This window comes from Cyprinodon tularosa, unplaced genomic scaffold (assembly GCF_016077235.1).
Source record: "Cyprinodon tularosa strain WSP-4 unplaced genomic scaffold, ASM1607723v1 ctg331, whole genome shotgun sequence".
NCBI classification, from domain to species: Eukaryota; Metazoa; Chordata; class Actinopteri; order Cyprinodontiformes; family Cyprinodontidae; genus Cyprinodon; species Cyprinodon tularosa.
This window is the reverse complement of record NW_024039043.1, coordinates 731,393-748,838: the sequence shown is the minus strand read 5'-3', so window position 1 is coordinate 748,838 and position 17,446 is coordinate 731,393. Positions and strand designations below refer to the sequence as shown.

At 34.2% G+C, this 17,446-nt stretch overlaps 1 protein-coding gene across 1 annotated transcript in view; it reads left to right on the top strand.

Annotated features, from left to right (window-relative positions):
- The window catches only part of chrm3a (cholinergic receptor, muscarinic 3a), a 137,701-nt gene that overhangs the window by 34,102 nt on the left and 86,153 nt on the right, over positions 1–17,446 (top strand). Inside the window, exon 2 of the mRNA XM_038293907.1 lies at positions 13,406–13,520. The gene's annotated coding sequence lies outside the window, so the exon portion shown is untranslated. The remainder of the gene's footprint in view (positions 1–13,405; positions 13,521–17,446) is intronic.

Genomic DNA, 17,446 nt, shown 5'->3' with positions numbered 1-17,446 from the left:
AGCATACATATTTCAACTTTTGAAAACTAATATGTCTTTTTCTTTTTAAGAAAGAAAGAGAGAAAGACTTACAATATCAGTTTTTAATATAAAGTCTTTAACAGCAAATAGAAGAATTATACCACTTATCTAAAAAAAAAAAAACATTAATGCATTGTTGGTTGCTGTGTTCCTAAACCAAATATAATTCATGTTTATGTTTTGAATGCATCCTTTGAAGAATAAATGAATTTATTTATTTATTTTTTTTTTTTTTTCACCTGCCTCACAGCTGATTACAAGGGATTGGCAGCTTAAAATCTTTGACTGGCTAAATAGTTTTGTGTCTTGAAGCCTTTGCTGTGGACGTCTTAATAAAAATTTATAGAAACATGCATGGTTATTAGTTACTGCTTTGAGTCGGTATCTGACATTTATTTTTGTGATTGTATCTGTGTGCACTCCTGAAGCTTTGGCATTAATTAAGCTTTACTCAAAGTGCTTTTGACCTCATTTGATCTCATTTATCTGATTATGTTGTTTTTTTTTCCTTCTCACTTGCACCCGTCTGTTTTTTTATAGCATACTTTTCAATAATATCAAGCAATGGCGATTCCTTGTGGTTCCTGTAACTGTTTATGATCTACTGTTTCTGAAGTATCAAAAGGTCAAATTACACAAATAACTTGACAAAAACTAAACAAATAACCTAGAATGTTGTTCCCATGGTTCTACAGCAAGGGTATTATTTTTTCTAAGGGAGTTCTTAGAAATGCCTAATTTAGGAGGGGTTAATATATAATGTTTGATAATGATCTGGACTGATTATAGTTTGCTAAAGTCTAACAATGCATGTCTTCCTTAAGACATGCAGGGAAGTGTTCGCTGATCAGAAATAAGGTGGATATATTTAAAAGAATAATATTTTCTGAGGCTACTGTTACGCTGTATGTTGCTGCTTCTTATAGGGAATAATACTTTTGAATAGCACAGAATAAAGGTTAGAAATAGCTTTTCTCTGATGGAGGACCATCTTTATGTGAAAGCTAATAAAATTTCTTTGTTAGTACTGGAACCCTGAAAATGTAGTTAGATTCTTCCGTGCATGAATAATTCTTTTTGCGCCTTTCGGGACATTGCAATAAAGCCATTTCTGCTAGCTAAATGGAAATGGAATGAGGCACCGTGTTTGGGAGTCTGCGTTCTCCGATTTCTGATGACCGATGGTAGGAGAGAGATGAAAGGCCTGATGTGAAATGCTCCACCTCTGCTTCTTTCCTCCCTTCTTCCTCTCCTCTCCTCCTTTCTACCTCCTCACCTAACTGCAGTTCATCTTTTCAGTGTCATCAAAGAATGCAGTGGGGATGGTCTCCCAGTACAGTTTAAGCACATAGCAAATAAATGCAGCCTCTTTTCCTTTTCTTTTCTCACAGTGCATTTCTCTACAGTATTTAACATTTTCTTACACCCAGGATTTTAACCAAGGAAACTAACTGAGGAACTTAAAAGTAACAAAGCAGCTTTGGCTGAGGAACACTCACTGTTCCAAAAGCACTGGCTTTTTTTTATGCATAGCTACTGTACTTGAGACTGCATTGTTGTAATTATGGTGAAACTTTATCCGGCAGATGGACAAAATAAAGAAAAATATATATATTTTTTAACTTCAATTAGGGATTCACATTATTTATCAAGTAAGTTTATTATTAACAAAGATCCTGATAACAAATATAGGCCAGACATTTATTTTATTTTATGCCAGTTATTTTTTTACACACCACAATGTGATATAAACATGTTGGGAAACTTTAGAAAAGGATGCAGTTAGATTTATATAGCAATGTTGGCAAGTTGTCTAAGTCCAGAGGCAAACCCAGACCATCACTCTTCCATCATCGTGTTTGACTTTAACATGATCCTTTTATATATATATATATATATATATATATATATATATATATATATATATATATATATATATATATATATATTTATTTATTTATTTATTTATTTATTACTGGACTGGTTAACAACAAGCTAGGTTTGCTTTCAGTCCAAGGATTATTTAACTAAACATCCTGAGGATCATTGCATTGTTTTTTGTCTATTGTTAAATGATGCTTTGAGTTGTTTCTGATCAGCTGTAGATTTTTAACTTGTAACCAATTCAGTAGGGCGTTGTGCCCCAGTTCTAGCTTATTATTAAGTCAGAAACACCAATGAGGCATGCATGCTAGTGCTTTGGAATTTGTTTTTAGATCTTTTGTAATTACCGGATGAGCTGTCAGTGTGCCTCTGGAACAATTTAGTGGAAATTTCATCATCTTTCAGATTTTCACCGTTTATAAATACCGCATCTCTCTAACAAAACTAAATGATTTCACAGTTTAATCAACCTTTGAATTAAATCTCTCAGCCAATCAATAAATTAGTTGATTAATTAACCATCCAATGAACTAATCAAAAAGTCAGGCAGTCCATCCATCCATCCATCCATCCATCCATCCATCCATCCATCCATCCATCCATCCATCCATCCATCCATCCATCCATCCATCCATCCATCCATTTTTCCTTCCCACATTTACTCTTCACCTTCTATGGTTGAAACCCCTGATCCTTTGGAAATGTCTGACATTGAAAGTGGGATTACACACAAACTCACGTACAATGGTGAGAAAAGGCTTCCTCTTCAAAAATCTGTGCTAATTGTTTGCATTACTAGGTATCTGTACTCTCTCATTGACTAATCAATGTATGCCCTTGCCCACCTTTTGTTCAGACCTCAGCACCTCCCACCTCTTTTTGTGCAGTCGGTTCACATTCAGACGGTCTCTAATTGAGTTTTGGACAGCTGGCCGAGTCTCAAACGCTCTAAGAGATAAAAGAAATTTTGCATTATAACATCAAAGTGTTACCCTCCCCTTTGCACACATCCTCACACCATTCCTCTTCAACACTCAGCAAAACATGATGAGATCAAGTGAGCATGTGAGGTCAGTAAAGCTCTGAAGGGTTAATGATGTCAGGACTATGCTTTGATTCCTTTTTTTTTTTTTTTTTTTTTTTTCATCAAGACTTCTAACTCCCCATTTTCTGCGATTTATGACTTCTCCTATTACCCAAGCAATTTGCACAACAATCTGTTTATTTAAAAATAATTTAAATTAATATTTTACAGGGATAGGAATTGGCTTGGAAGAGAAAAGACGATATCTCATGCTGCTTTTTTAATCAAGATCATTAACAATAAAAATCCTACACGCACCACTTTTAGGCTGGTAAAGCTTGTTGTGCTGTTTGCAACAAATGTTACCTAAATTGATAAGAACAGTTAAATAAGCTACATTCAATTATTTAGCTGGAGCTTTTTGAGAAAGTTCATTTCAGCCACAACCCAGCTTTTAATTGAATCAGCTAAATTAATGTGGGGCTTGATATACCTGAGAATTTTTTTTTTTTGTTTAAATGTTGATGAGAAATCTTCATCTCAAAAGGCAAATTGGATATGGTCATCAGGGTATGCAAGCCTGTTGAGGCTCAGTTTTGAGTCCCTTTTCCATTGCCATTCAAAGGCCTGAGGCTTTTCAAAGCCCAGGTTGTTTTATCATACGCATTTAGTCAGGTAATTTAACATTCCTGGGGGTTTGGTTCCACGAAGGACAGAGTTTTTACTATCTTTCCCCAGGCTTGTTGAGGGGTACCGCTGTAGTCATTTGTTTCATCAGGGCAGGCAGTAACAGAGGAAGATGAGTGTACTCTACAAATCATATCTTTATACCTTAAGTTTGTCACCAAATAAGTTTTAATAGCTTTTTTTGCCCAATATCATACCTCAAAACTCTGTATGTGTAGCTAGTTTATCAATGAATAGCCTACTTGTAAATATGTGTTGTCAGGCTGGATTCGCTGCTGACTCAGCTGTGATGTACAGTGGGCTCTCGGGCTAACTCCAACCGCAAAATCAGCCATTTGGTTTAACATACAAAGACTCAAGTTTTAATTTGTTTTCAAGCAAGAAACTGCACGCTAAATCCTCATCTGTGTATTCATCTCAACAACAACTTTATGATCTTACTTTTAAATATGCTTTAATAGGGTGACAGAGTCCTGCCGACTGGCCATTCTGGCTGCTAGGCTAGTTTAGTGATGCTTGTGATGTGGATATCTGAGATTTAACTGTTCGTTATTTTGACAGAAGGAAACTAACTGAGTTAATCAGGTTTTACTAGTTATTATCTATTAATCATGCAGTTGTAAAGCAACAATTCTGGACAGATACAGGTTGAGAAAAATAATTAGATCGTAAATAATCGTTTGAACTTTTTATTCTGAGAAATTTTACTTAGCTGGTCTGCCTATGCATTTATTAAACATTTATTTATCTATGTATTTATTTTTAATTATGACAGATTTTGTCCTCCATACTGGTCAGCACTAAAAGTAAAGGGTGGCTTTTCGTATTGCGGACACCTGCTGGGCAGAAGGTTTAATGCAGCTTTTGTCAGTCTGAATGTTCCAAGGATTTTAGAGTAATGAGAAAAACATGCAAAGGAATTCCCTGGGATTTTTATAACCTGGGTAATACAAATACTGGGGCCTTAAATCAGGCAGACCATTAATAATTACTTTCTGTAAGGACCTCATTTATTTCTGACCAACCGTGAAGAAGTTTCCCTCAGTTAGAGCATTGAAGATGGGTTGGGGCTGGGTCTTCCAAAATAACAATGACCCGAAGCTCAAAGCAAAGATAACCAAGGGCTGGCTCTGTAAAACGCATATCAAGGTTCTGGCCTTGACTAGCCAGTGTCCAGATCTGAACCAAATGGAGAATCTTTGGAGGGAGCTCAAACTCTGTGTTTCTCAGCGACAGCCCAGAAACCTGACTGATCTGATCAGCTTAAAAGTTGGTTTTAACTGGTACTGATCCTTAGCCCGTCATAGGGCTAACAGAGAGAAGCAAAAGTAGAATAGCAAAGCCCCTGCTTTACTCTAAGAACAGTGTAGAATCAACACTCATGTTTTTGGTCTATGTTTTGGCCAATGCAATGGATTCTTTTTGAATATGGATATGGACAATTCCAAGTGGAAACTGAAATATTAGCTTGAAGCGCACTCTAAGGGTTATCTGACTTTGAAAGCCAATAGAAGTATATAACATTTTAAAAAGAGAGGTTGAATAAAGAAATAAACTATTTTTTTATGTAGTTAATTTAGTTCCTTTACTGTTGAAAGCAAAGATCACGGTTTATAAATGTAAATTTAAGAATCAAGAATTTAAAATCCTTAAAAAACATCTGAAGCAAAAAAAAGTTGAGAGTAACTTTGCTGTTTTTCTTAGTTTATTTAGAAAAAACAAAAAAAAAATTAAACTTTATATTTTCTCTTTTACAGATTTAATATTTTCAAATCAAAATGTTTTACATGTTTCACTTTTTTGCATTTTCTCCACTTCTAGCCCAATACAAGCACTCGCTCTTGACTAATAAAAATGTGGCAAATGTTCACTCGGACAATGAAATGTGCGTTTGCTCCTCACTCAAAAGGAATTGCAAGTGACAACAGCAATTATGTGAGATCTGTAGCCTTAAACACTATTTTATAAGAAAGGAATTTGTAACGCTCAATTTGAAAAGAGATTTTAAAAAAATTTATAGAAGAAAGAAATTTCGTTTTATTTCCATTTATAAAGTGTCCTTTTTTAATTAAAATAAACAGTGGTTTTTGCTTCCAACTATGATTGAACAAAATATACACTATATTTCTGTACATTCACAACCTCTATAGGTTAACATAAAAATGAAATGTTTAAATTAATAAAGTGAAGATATAGGTGTTATCAGATCAAATCAGTCTTTTTGTTCCCTTTGCTGACATTACAAGTTCAAAGTAGAAGGACATGCAAACTCTAGTGGTCAGAGGAACAACTAAACCTGAAGTTTAGAAATGCTTTTTATGAACACAGGAAATTGGGGCATGCTAATACTGTATGTTTTAATACTGTCATATATTTTTCACCTGTCTTTATTTCCAATCGAAATATTTAAATTTGACCCATGAAACGTAAGTTTGTTCCAATATTTTGCTTAGATCTTACCAAATTATCCATAAAAATATATTTTTTTATTTCAGATATCCTTTTTAATTTCATACATCTTTTAAGATGAAACATTATATTGCTCTCATCCTAGTCATATAGTGAATTAATATCAGGATTAATGAATACCATGTTATGTTGGCTAACAAGGTGTTACTTAACATGGAGGATATATATTTTCAAGATACAGAGATTTAGGGGTTAAAGCCCTTACAAATCTTTATGCTTAATTGTTTTTCTTACACTGATATAAAACTAAACACTCCTTTCTCAAAGTATATTCTGACCAAAACATATTAAAGAATAAAACGAGTAAAACAAAAAGTGTGTTTATAGTCGGGTTAATATGGAATTTCTTAAAACCGAATTTATCCTAATTAACTATGATAAAAAGAACTTTTAGTTTTTTTACTCTCCTTAAAAGTGTGAATTTGTAGGAATTTTTGTTGTGACTTGATCCTTATGTTCGATGTTTACATATTTAACTGCTAATATACTTGTCAAGTAATGTGGACTGGATCTTTTTTAATGTTTTAATAATGCAAAAAGCAGAGCTTTTATCTGGATATGAAACTTGGTAAAAGTGTGCTTCTCAGTTTTTGTAAGGCTGAGAGTAGATTGCTTTTGGCAAAGTTTTATAACTCCATAATTGACAGCGTATTGGATTATATTTACCCTTTAAGACCTATATGACAGGCAGAATATCTAACATGTGGAAGCAGCAATCAAAAATATTGTTAAAAGATTTGGTTGATTTTTTTTTTCTTTTAATCTTTGCATTAAAATAATTCCCACACACAAGTACACACAAGTTGTGAGGATTCTTAATTTGAATTAGAGGAGTTCCTTTATCTTCTATTAAGCTGTTAGAAATTATGCCCCATAGTTCATCCAATCTGTCCTTGATTTCATGCTGTCTGCTCTCTGTCTCTGTCTCGTTTTAATCTCCACCCTTGCTTCCCTTAAAGCCTCATGGGCTTTATCATCACTGCTCCACTTCCATCTGTTTCTCAATCAATTTGGTCTCATTTCCTGCCAATTGGTCCACCTCCATGGGTTAAGGCTCATTTAATAGGAAGCATTGCATGTTGTGATCATCAGCTGTAGTTATGGTGATCAGTTAGCTAGCGTAAGTGATGCTACTCTGGCTGTTGGTGATTGAGATTTCTGGATGTAGATCTTTAGAAATTTTCATTTGCATAATAGAACATTGACTGTGTTTAGCAGATGGCTCATTAAATTAATTCATTTTAACAAATGAAAAGTTAAATTAAGAAAACAGAGTGACAACAGTTCAGTACTGTGTTGAATGTTTCAGTCACTTTTTTTGATCACGTAAACTCCTAAAAAAGTTACAGTTGCGGTCAAGTCGTTATACAGCTCTTTTCACAGATCCACTCCTTTCAGCACTTGTTTCATATATTGTGACATTTATCCGGTGCAATTTCAATGGAAAAACAAACAAATCTAAAGAGAAGCAAACCAAAAATTGATTATAGCAATCTGGATTTATGTACTTGAATGTGGACTGTCCCCATTGATTGCCCCACCTTGGACAATATATGCGTGTTTTGTTTTTCTCTGAAGCTTTCTAAATTGATCAGGTATTAAGGATAATTTATTGCAGTCGGTTTGGGTCACCATGATACCAACATGTATTTCGATATTGTTCAATACATTATAATTAATGACTTTATTTTAAAACAAAATATCTTTGAACAATAGTCAAAGAGTATATAATACAAAAATAAGCTTTTCGTTCTCAATTTGTGCTCAGACTGGAAACTGCGCAGTCAGGACGGTGGCACAAAAATTACGCTATACTTGTCCTCAACCTTAAATACCGGTCCTTGCCAAATGCAACATATCACAGCTTTATATGGTAACCTTAACCATTAACCTTTCTGTGGCTGGTACATACAACCCTACTTGAGGTGATCATAGTTGTAATTCTGGGCTTAGATTTTGCTTTTCTGTTTTTAATCTTTTGTTGGTTCTGATATGTGGCTGGACAAAATCAAATTTATATTGAACATTATTTTGAATCTAATCTTCATTCTACATGGCATTTAGCAGCCTTCCTTATTAGTATACACTCAAGAACACTGAAGGTTAAAATCTGACAATTCTGCTTAAACAATGTGTTACGTAAAGGTCTCTATTTATGCAACCAGGTTGTGGTGTATTTCTTATCGGTATGTTTTCTCTCTGTGATTTATATGTTTTAAACCAAATTCCATTTGGTACTTTAAATGTGTAAAAAGTGCAAAATGATTTAAAAAGTCTCATTAGGTAAAATATCAGTAACCCAGTATTTTAATAGGGGTGTGTGCATTTTGACAGCCATTCTAAAACAGGCAAACTGCAAATATTCTAAGATGGCTCCTTATTATTTTAATGTCAAAGTCTTAAGCACCATAACATTGTAGAATCATCTCACATTTGTTCAAAACATCCCCAAAGCAAGGCGGCTTCTTGTTCTCTTTAAGGAGTCGCATTTCTCATGCTGTTGGAGCTTATGTCCTTATTCATGCCATATCTACATTTAAAGCAGTGCAACAAGACAGAGGGTTTAAAGAACAATCCTCTGCATCCCCACTGGAGTGACAGGGATATACACTTTTTCCTCTCATGAATTTTAACATGAGCTGTAGCTTAAAAAGCGACATGTTGGACAGTAGGAGCCATCTGCACACATTAACCTCTCCCAATGTCTATAAAATGGAGGAAAAGCAGTTAAATATCTTTTGGACTCTTAACAATCTGTGTTTCCTTGTTAAGGTTCTATAATTTAAGTTAAGCTGTTCTGGGTGCTGAACGCAAGCAGTGCAGTCCACTGGTCGTTATACATAAACTAAATAGCAGACTAAGATTTTCGCTGGGCTTCCTCTGCACTAGCATGTAAAAAAAAAAAAAATTCTGAGAAAAAAAGTCACTATCACCTAGATGCAAACCAAAATCCCAAATCATTTTAATCAAGAAAAGTATATAAATTTGGTGTAATTGCAGTATGTTAGTCACAAAGCAGAGCTGTGGTGTCTGCATGCTGTTAGTGGAGTAGTCAGTCTTATCAGCGGGAGCAGATGGAGAGCATCCAAGTGAGAGGATCAGTCTGACTCCATGTATGTCATAAGTAAGAGGATGACCTTGGCTGAGTCTCAGCCAAAGTTCAGCAGTAAGAAACACTCAGTTTCTGTCCGTTTCCTCCTGTCTTTCAGTTTGTATTAGTGTTTTTAATTTACTTAACACACACACAAACTTTTGCTACTACATGTTCCTACAAGACAGAGTTATAGAGAAAAAAATATACTCCTTCACTTCATCAAACTGAGGCCCAAAGATACCTTCAAAGCCCAAACATATTATTATTTCCAGAGTCAGTTGTAGTGTTTATTTTTGCATTTTAGTTTTTTTTTTTTTCATTTGCCATTCCAAAGTAAATAGTACAGTAAAGTATTTTTTTTTCCATTTACAATCATAAATGGAACTTCCATTAACAAAAACACATTCATCAAAATTACTTATTAGAATAATCTGTTCTTCATAGAAAGTCTAATAAACTGTCAGCAAGAGGGAATATCAATGGCTTTTCCATCTGCTAAATTCTAAGAACTTTTCTAGTAGATTTATATTATATTATACTTAGGCTGGATGAGATAAGCTCTATGCGGAGAAAGTAGAGAAATATAGTGATTTCACGGCCTTTGCTCTGGTTGTTTTTGATATGCACAGTTCAGCCGGCTGTGTTTTGATAGTTGCTGCCGTAGTTTATATCACATTTTTTATGGGAATAATTTAAAGTAATTTTCAGTCTTATCTGCTGATTTGGAAAAAAAAAAAGAACAGAAGACACAGACATTCATACTGAATAATAGAGCCTATAGTGTATGATGAAAAGGACACATCTAATACCAAGTTAGTTAGTTAAATTCAACATTATGTAGGGAAACACTTTGGTACGTCACCAAATTAAATCCCCCCAAAAAGTCAGAAGTTAGAAGTGTTAGAAATCCAAATTATTCCATCTAATACATTTCCTAAACTTTATGGATATTTGTCGAAGACAAGCTTTGTGTTATTTTTTGTGTGGTTGCTTTCCAAATCAATTCTTTAGATTTTCATGGGAAATCTTCACCAATACGTTTGTAATTGAAACAGCTTTTGGCCCAACATTTAGTTCTGTTTTTTTTTTTTTTTTTTTTTTTGTACTTGCATAATGTTTGCGGATGAGTACAACTTATTTTAATACTTAAAACTACTGCTGTTATCTCTCCAGGTTCATTAAAAAAAAAAAAATCAAAAAAAAAAAAACTTTCCAAGTTTACAGAGATTTCCTTCATACAGCTGCAGTCACACAGTACATATGGAAAATAAGTGTTTCATTCAAATTGGCATTAATTATTATCAAGCAGAGCTGAAATTAGGCTGTGCATACATGTATGCACAGCCTAATTGACCAGGAAATGAAAAGGTTAAATAGATATGTATTTATTTAATCAAAAAAGTTATTATTGTATTCTGCGTCCTGTGTATTCTAGTCTGCTTCCTTTGGTCCTTAAAGTCGCATGGAAAAGGCTGTTCCAACCGTTGCATTTCCGAATTCTCCCGAGTGGTGCCCGACTTTACACGAGTGAATATAGTGAATGTGATTGGCAGGCTGGCCATCCCTGTGAACACTGAGACCTAACTCAGTGGTAAAGTAAATTATTATTATTTCTTATTTCAACCATTGCTTATCTTAGCTGCGACATATGGATCAAGATCTTATGACCGAAAAAAAATTGATTGACCGATGACTGTTAATTTTTGATTGGCCGAATTTAGATGTACAAGCTGACTCATAACTAAATAACCTACATAAAATAATGAAAAAAAAAAAAAAAAAAAAAAAAAATTGAAGAAAGGATTGTATTTTAAATTGAAATTTTCTAAATTTTTGGACAAGATAGTCTGATAAAGAGTACATTTATATACATGTTTAAGCCAGAATGATTTGACATTTAAATATGACTTCCCTATAACTTTAAAAGTCTTTTCCCCTTGTTTAATCTTTTTTAAGTCACATTTCAGCCCACTTTGTGTTAATGAGTATTTCTATCAGTCTCCCTGCTTTCATGCTGCTTAACAAAATCTCCTGATGGATACCATTTGTCCTCTGAAATTTAAATTTCTACATGTTGGGCAGAAATTTCTACTGGAACACCCCCCGAAAGACCCCAGATATCATATAAAAAAGAATGTGTATGAAAAAATCTTTCTGTAGCTTACTTAGTTGTTGTTTCTTAATGACTTTAACACTGTATTGCCTCTTGCCTTGTAAAAGATGAGATGATATATTAAACAAATGCCAACAAGTATAATACAGGAACAGAGGGCCAGGATTTTGTTTATAGGAATTTCCTCGCAATCTAAATTTAAAGTAATGTAGAAAATCTAATATTTAATGTGTACTGTATATAAATATTGATTACTTGGACTGTATTTTTGGCATTTAGATTTTAATTATGGAACAAACAGTATAATCATAGAAAATATGATCTCTAGCAACCTACAGTTGGACCATGAGCCCTGTGTCAGTGGATGAACTGGAGGTCTTGGCATAGTATCTGATCCAAGAAAGATGTCAGTATTTGACACAAAGAATACTGGATCAGATTTGTTGATACATACAGTAGTACATCCAGTAGACCTTCTTTTGACGTAAGATTGAACCAAAATTGAGTCCCATTGCTATATTCATTGAAAAATTATTTTGGATGTTTGTATTTATGTGAATGTCTGTAATTAAAAACAAGATCCCTTTTTCTTCCCATTTTTAATTTGTATACAGTGCCAACCTTTTTCTTTCTTCTGCAAAGGTATTGTGGAAATATAATATATAAAGAAACTCTGTGCTTTCTCAAGCTTTTTCTTACATGTAAAAGAAACTGTCTTTAATCATATTACTTCTAATAGCTTTTAAAGTTGAGATCTTTAGAGTTTTCTTCCTTAGAATAATTCATTGTGAGATGGGATCTAAAACTTACATAACATTTTGACATCTTATCTCTTTCCTTTACACAAGAGTCCTTCATACGCTCTATATGACAAGTCTCTGCTGTCTCTCTCTGGGTAATTACCGTTTCATAAAATTGTGGGAACGTCTTCATCACTTTTTGAATACATTGTGTCATTTCAGGCTCAGATCAAGTCTTGCTACAGATTTAAAGTAGAATCTTGAAAACGGTAATTGTCTTGCTGAGTCCTCCTCATGGCTCACTCGAGAAGGCCCCAGCAGACCCAGCTTAACTTTAAAGCTGATAGGTCAAACAAGGTTGTTAGCATTAAGATGAAGCACTCCATGCTGTTAGGATGCCTTAAAAATAGGATACAGTTAAGGATGTCTTTAAATTCTACATGCTTTTCTTTTTGTCTGTATGCAGCTAGTGTAAATGTCATTGATAAAAAACAGATGCAAAAAGAATTATATTTGCTAATAAATGTCATGTTGGTATCCTTTAGAGGACATATTTCCTACCGGATCTTAAGGAAAAAGTTTTTGCTTGCAACGCAATATCTACAACATTCATTTTCTTAATGTAGTAAAGGTATATGAGTTATTTCTGCATTCGTATCAAGCCCTAACCTCCATCATCTTCCACTTTATGGCCTTTTTTAATTTAAACCGGCTTCCAGTATTTATTAAGAGTACTTTCAGTCTGGGAACAGCTCCATTACCTCTGATTATTTTTAATGGCAAGCTCATTCTTTTGTAGTGCATTCATATTTGTCTCTCAAGACTTGAAGACTGTTTTAATGAGCTCTCAAGAGGTCTCCTTCCTTAGCCCTTGGCTACATCCAGCTATGTGCAGCAGGCAACTCTAGTAGACCCCGACTATATAAGGCATGAACACTTCCCTAGACATGAAGACATGCCATTCTTCCCTTTGACAGATATTATCCAGTGGGGAATTGTAGTCACATACCTCCAGTGGATCCTTGATTAAAATGCATTGGATAAACAAAGAATAAAGGTTTCTGTATTAGTGCATTCTAAAGGTATATTTCAAAGAGCAAAAAAGCTGATTAAAAAAAAACTAAAACAATTAATATTTTGTTCCCTAATGTTTTTATTTTTGCACGGCTTTTTGAGAAAAATGGATGGTGAGAAAGAGCAGCCAATTTGGCTCAAAGGGAGGGTTTAAAGTGTCACAGCACTTTTCTTTTGTTGATGTTTGACTTCATTTTCGAATGCAGCAATGCTATGGATATTCCTCTTCCTAATTTGGACACATCCTTTTTACCGCTGTTTTCATCTTCTCTCTTCCTTACTCCCTGTCTTCTTCCAAGACGCCATGATCCGGCCGAAGGAGGATAATCGTGAACCCCCAGTTGACAGCTTAGACACCAAAAAGCACTCTGCTGAAAGGTGACCTCCAGACTCTTCACCTCCCGACAGCGTTTGGTGAGTTACCCATGAAACACAAATGACGCAGTCTCTTCCCGTGTCAACTGTCTGCATCTTCAGGGCATTCTCCTAATGTTCATGTTCACAACATTTTAAATCAAACTGTCAAAAGCAAAGTATGTTTTTTATTACTACATGTTTGTTTCGAAAGAAAACCAATTGGGGTTATTATTTTTTTTAACCATTTATTGAGTCATTACTGCTTAGTGTTTTATAAACATCCCCTACGGACAGAAATGCAGTGTTAATTAAAACTGGGTTGATGTTATTTTTTAAAGTAAAGGATGTTTTGATATAACATTCAAAGTGAGAACAGAAGTGGTTTCCTCACGAGGTGAAAGCATAAAGTAAAATGCTTTCAAATATCAATTACGCTATTTATGCAATTAGATCTATTTGGTCTAATCTCTTTAATCTAGCTCTAATTAAATTTCTAAATAAACTCTCTTGATATTAACATATCCAAATTCTAAATTCTGTTTTCATTAGAGATTTAGGGAATTCCTACTTCAAAGCTCTGTTTACCCTTTTAGTGAAACAAAGTAAAGCAATAAAACTTGTTGAAACTGAAATAAACCTTACCTCATAATGAATTCTTCCTGGTCACTAATTTTTTATTTCCTTTGTCAACATAGCTTTAATCTAATTTTCCATAATGAAGTTTAGATTATTGTTGCTTTGTTGTAAATCATAGTAAGTTTATCCTCATATTTTATTGCTTTAATCTGCTCTTAATCAAAACATGTTATGATCTCTCTGAATCAGACAGGCATGTTACTGGAAGAACACTGTACCATACATTTTAACCATCAGTTATTTACCTAAACAAAAAACCCATCTATTGAGATTACAAGGCTGTAAAAAGTTTTTATCCACCTACCTTTTGCTTGTTTTTGGACAGCAGTTTGTTTTTGCTTAATAACTCAACATCAGATACCATTTTGCCCAGTCTTCTTAATTTTGTTATAATGCACTAATTCTGAAATGCTTTGGCCGTTGTATGTAAAATGTAAAGGCATGAAATTACCATGCAAAAGGTATTTTTTTTTGGCTTATTAGCCGACAGAAAAATTTACTTTTCCTTTTACAGTATTTAAATGCTGACATGGGTCATTGGTAGCTGTGAAATTTAACCATTAAATGCAATCTCACAATGCATAGAATAGCTTAGATGTGGTATTTGGTAGTATGTTTTAATATAAGTTTCATTATACAAAATCTGAATGTCAGACAGTTTGAATAATAGCTTGTTTTCACATGTTTTCAGAAACCAGTTGGTAGATAGTTGATGTAATATGGAAAACTACATATATTTCCATATACAGCAAGACCGGGTCTTATTTTCTTGAATTTGGAGCTTTCATATGTGGTAGTAAATCGGATACATATCAGATAGTTTTCAAAATATTTGCAGTCATTGCAGTAATGGTACCTTTAGGCACACTTTTATATCACTGCCTTGGACCCCACTACACTACCCATCCACATCGACTCTCTTTAACAGCAGCCACTGGCTGCCGCTGTTAAAAGCTGTTAATGGTTGTGTGATATTTGTTATTTGCTTCATTTTATTATAACAAGTCATGATACCGTTGGCTTCCATTATTCAAAGATTCGATGGAACAGAAATCCCAGCATCCAGTAGAGCTCTATTGAACACTCCAAACACCAGTCAAACCGTTAATACTCTCACAAACAGAGCACTGCAATGTGCCTCTTTAGTCTCCTGTATCTTCTAAAGAGAAGTATGTTTAGTTAGTTGTATGAACGACCAAGTCAAAAAGATTTTAAGAAACAAGAATCAGTATTTAGCTTAAAGACCTGCTGTGTGAACATAGCCAAACATCGTAGTCAGAATCAGGTCCAATACCAATCAGCACATTTATCTTTTGTTTTTAAGGGGTTTATCTGGTGGTTTACATATAGCAATTGTCTATAAATTCATGATTAATTGCATCAGACTCCTGTTTTTTTTCTTGTTATGGTACCTACAAATTAAGGGAGTAGCAATGCATGTGCTTAACTGGATCTGAAGCCATAGTCTGCATGTATTCATAGATTGGATCAATGAACACTTACATGTGTTTGCTGATACCAATACTTAGAAAAACTCTAATATCATACAAAAATATCGGCCAACAGATGTATTGGCCTATCACTATGATAAACATTCATGTGGCTGCATCAAAATTAGCAGTTTGCTATGGTTCGTTTACCATAGTTTCCTACACAACATGTGAAAAGTTGCAGAAGCAGCTAAACTTAGTAACTGCTTGCAGCTGAGTCCCTGATCGTTGGGATCGCCACTTTTGGGGAAATGGAGATGGGAGTGGTTATAGCAGGTCAGGTTTAAGTTAGCACAGTTTCACGAGTGATGTAAATTAACGAGGATCTAAAAGAACCCACGTAAAAAAAAAAAAAAAAAAAAAAAAAAAAAAAAGAAAAAAAACTGACCACTTTCACTTTCCAGATTTTCTGGCAGGTCTTTACTGAAGACCAAAACCAGCACATACATTTTAACATGAAAAATCTGATTTCTGGGTGAATTTGCAACTCTCTGATATCATTTTTGCGCTAGTGTGCAAAAATCTTTGTGTTTGGACCTGATCAGCCGAACATTAATTATTAATCAGCAGTCAAAAGACGGTCCACTGGAGACGGTACACTCTGTCTTTTTCCACTACCTGGTTTAGCTACAAGGCTTGGCTAACTGCATGCAGCGAGGTTAACGCTTTATTCTGCTGCCTTGACTACTTGCTTCCTTTTTTAAGCGTCAGAATCTGACCCAGCATGGATAAAGACAGGTAGGGTTGATTTAAAGCACATTTAGAAAAGGCGAAGAGGAATGAACAATCTGGGATTCACATGGAAAATGATATGATATATAGTGTGCTTTTTCTAGGTGTTTGTTATTTTGCATAGTTGCTTTTGAATACATACATTCTCAGAAAATAAATAGTTTTTATATATTAAAATAAATATAAAGCTGAATAATAGCTTCTCAATTATTAAACTTATTTTTTTATTTAGAGTTGTGAAACCATATTGGACCATGCAAAACAAAGATTTGCTTTCACAAATCCTTAGAATGGCCAGATATGTGTACAAGAAATAAACGTGTACATTAAATTATGTTTGCTTTGTATAAAGTGTTGTTATAATGCTTTTCGTTGTTGGCATTCATATAAATATACTGGTGTATAAATATACACCAGTTTATAAATATACTTATATACTTATCACCAGTGTGATAAATATATAAATATTCACCAGTATATAAATAAACTGGTGTGTGGTATATGTTGATTTTTGGTATACATCAGTCCGCCCCCGGAGAAAACTCCACCAGCCGCTATTGGTCTTTACAGTCAGAGAATAACCAGTATGAAGTGACTTTTTCTCCATGCAGTATGTTTAGGGATTTTTATGTTGCCACTCTTTCCTTCCAAAGCCAAGAAGCATGCATGTCAGATACGGTTGTGATTGTAAACTGATCTCACTGCAGTTGAATAAATATGTTTTGTTCATGTATGCATGAATCTATGAAAAATGTCAGAAAATCATTTTTGGTTTAGTTTCCTCAGAGATAAACAGAGTTTATTTTGTGTTGAGGCAGTTCTGGGGGGATTTAAAGCAGTCTGTGAATAAACACCCAAGAAAGCGTAAGCATATTCAAGGCTTACCACTAAAAATAATATTATTAGAAACTATATTATGTCAGCAACAATCACTAAGATAATTCTGCAAGCCTTCCTTTACTATATTGTCATAGATGTGCACTGAGAATACAACTAAGGAATTACAGGAAGAGAAGTATCTATGGTATTATTAAAGCAAATGGCTTGATTTGAAAAGAGAACACTTGAAATGTTAAATGCAAAGTTTTAATTATTACATGAGGGTAGTGGGCAGTTCCTTAGCAA